Below are 2,945 nucleotides of genomic sequence, written 5' to 3'. Positions count from 1 at the left end.
AACTTGAGGTACAGCAGAGCTCCACACCCTTAATCTATGGTGTGTAGAAACTCCACCGTTGAAAATACATAAGTGAGAGGTTCAGGCATGGCCGAATGGCCAGCCCCCTAAAACATTCTCAATGGCCTCCTAAGATGAAGAATAAAACAAAACTGAGACCAAAGATGAAACATGGTCAAAAGACGACTAATACACTAGTAAAAAGTCTTATTTATACTAAACTAGCTACTAGGGTTTACATGAGTAAGTAATTGATGCATAAATCCACTTCTGGGGCCCACTTGGTGTATGTTTGGGCTGAGCTTGATCTATCCAAGTGCTGAGGCTTCTCTTGGAGTTGAACTCCAAGTTATAGCGTGTTTTGGGCGTTCAACTCCGGATCATGACGTGTTTCTGGCGTTTAACTCCAGATAGCAGCATGTACTTGGCATTCAACGCCAAGTTACATCGTCAATTTCCAAATAAAGTATGGACTATTAAATATTTCTGGAAAGCTCTGGATTTCTACTTCCCAACGCCGTTTAGAACGCGCCAATTAGAGTTTTGTAGCTCCAGAAAATCCATTTCGAGTGCAGGGAGGTCAGATTCCAACAGCATCAACAATCCTTTTGTCAGTCTTTTTCAGAGTTTTGCTCAAGTCCCTCAATTTCAGCCAGAAATTACCTGAAATCACAGAAAAACACACAAACTCATAGTAAAGTCCAGAAATGTGAATTTAACATAAAAACTAATGAAAACATCCCTAAAAGTAGCTTGAACTTACTAAAAACTACCTAAAAACAATGCCAAAAAGCGTATAAATTATCCGCTCATCACAACACCAAACTTAAATTGTTGCTTGTCCCCAAGCAACTGAAAATCAATTAGGATAAAACGAAGAGAATATACTATAAATCCCAAAATATCAATGAATATTAATTCTAATTAGATGAGCGGGACTTGTAGCTTTTTGCTTCTGAACAATTTTGGCATCTCACTTTTTCCTTTGAAGTTTAGAATGATTGGCTTCTCTAGGAACTTAGAATTTCGGATAGTGTTATTGACTCTCCTAGTTAAGCATGTTGATCTTTGAACACAGCTACTTATGAGTCTTGGCCGTGGCTCTAAGCACTTTGTTTTCCAGTATTACCACCGGATACACAAATGCCACAGACACATAACTGGGTGAACCTTTTCAGATTGTGACTTAGCTTTGCTAGAGTCCCCAGTTAGTGGTGTCCAGAGCTCTTAAGCACACTCTTTTTGCTTTGGATCACGACTTTAACCACTCAGTCTCAAGCTTTTCACTTGGACCTTCACGACACAAGCACATGGTTAGGGACAGCTTGGTTTAGCCGCTTAGGCCTGGATTTTATTTCCTTGGGCCCTCCTATCCATTGATGCTCAAAGCCTTGGATCCTTTTTACCCTTGTCTTTTGGTTTTAAGGGCTATTGGCTTTTTCTGCTTGCTTTTTCTTTTTCTTTCTATTTTTTTTGCCTATTTTTTTTCGCAAGCTTTTTGCTTTTTCACTGCTTTTTCTTGCTTCAAGAATCAATTTCATGATTTTTCAGATCATCAATAACATTTCTCTTTGTTCATCATTCTTTCAAGAGCCAACTGTTTTAACATTCATAAACAGCAAGATCAAAAATATGCACTGTTCAAGCATTCAATCAAAAAACAAAAAGTATTGTCACCACATCAATATAATTAAATTAAATTCAAGGATAAGTTCGAAATTCATGTACTTCTTGTTCTTTTGAATTAAAACATTTTTCATTTAAGAGAGGTAAAGGATTACTGGAATTTATTCATAACTTTAAGACATAGTTACTAACTACTAATGATCATGAAGTAGAGACACAAAACATAAATAAACATGAAGCATAAAAAATAAAAAAAACAGAGAAATAAGAACAAGGAATGAGTCCACCTTAGTGAAGATGGCGCCTTCTTGAAGGTCCAATGGTGCTTTTTGAGCTCTTTTATGTCTCTTCCTTGCTTCTGTTGCATGATTCCTAATAATTTTGGTGTTCCTATCCTTAGTTGCTCCCAATAATTGTGTGGAGGACAATTTATTCCCTGAGGTATCTCAGGGATCTCTTGATTTGCAGTCAAATGTTCTGCCACTGAGCTATAAACCCTTTACATGAGTCTTTCCATCTCCCATGACTCAGAGGTGGAACCTTTTGTCTTCCCTTTTTTCTCTTCTGCGAGGTAGGTAGGGATCCTGTGAGATCCACAGATCCTGAGGTGTCAAGGAATTCCATCCCTGCACCAAATAGGCATGTAAAATGCCTTTGCACACCATTCTGGCGTTTAAACACCGAGTGGTGCACATTCTGGGCGTTCAACGCCCATATGTAACATGTTTCTGGCGTTGAACGCCAGTTTCATGCTTGTTACTGGCGTTCAGCGCCAGCTTTTTCTCTAGACACATTCCTGGCATTCAAACGTCAGAATGTTGCTTGTTTCTGGTGTTCAGCGCCAGATTCATGCTCTGTTCTGGCGTTGAACGCCAGCCAGATACTCCTTACTGGCGTTGAATGCCAGTCTGTGCTTCCTCTAGGGTGTGATTTTTTTCTTCTGCTGTTTTTTATTCTGTTTTTAATTTTTATTATTTTTTTGTGACTCCTCATGATCATGTACCTAATAAAACACAAAATAACAATAAAATAAAATAAAATAAAAATTAGATAAATAAAATTAGGTTGCCTCCCAACAAGCGCTTCTTTAATGTCAATAGCTTGACAGTGGCTCTCATGGAGCCACAAAGGTGATCAGGTCAATGTTGTATAGTCCCAACACCAAACTTAGAGTTTGGATATGGGGTCTTAACACCAAACTTAGAGTTTGGTTGTGGCCTCCCAACACCAAACTTAGAGTTTGACTGTGGGGGCTCTCTTTGACTCTGAACTGAGAGAAGCTCTTCATGCTTACTCTCTTTTGTCACAGAGGGATGGCC

This window comes from Arachis duranensis, chromosome 6 (genome assembly GCF_000817695.3).
Source record: "Arachis duranensis cultivar V14167 chromosome 6, aradu.V14167.gnm2.J7QH, whole genome shotgun sequence".
Taxonomy (NCBI): domain Eukaryota; kingdom Viridiplantae; phylum Streptophyta; class Magnoliopsida; order Fabales; family Fabaceae; genus Arachis; species Arachis duranensis.
Note: the sequence above shows the minus strand (reverse complement) of the source record.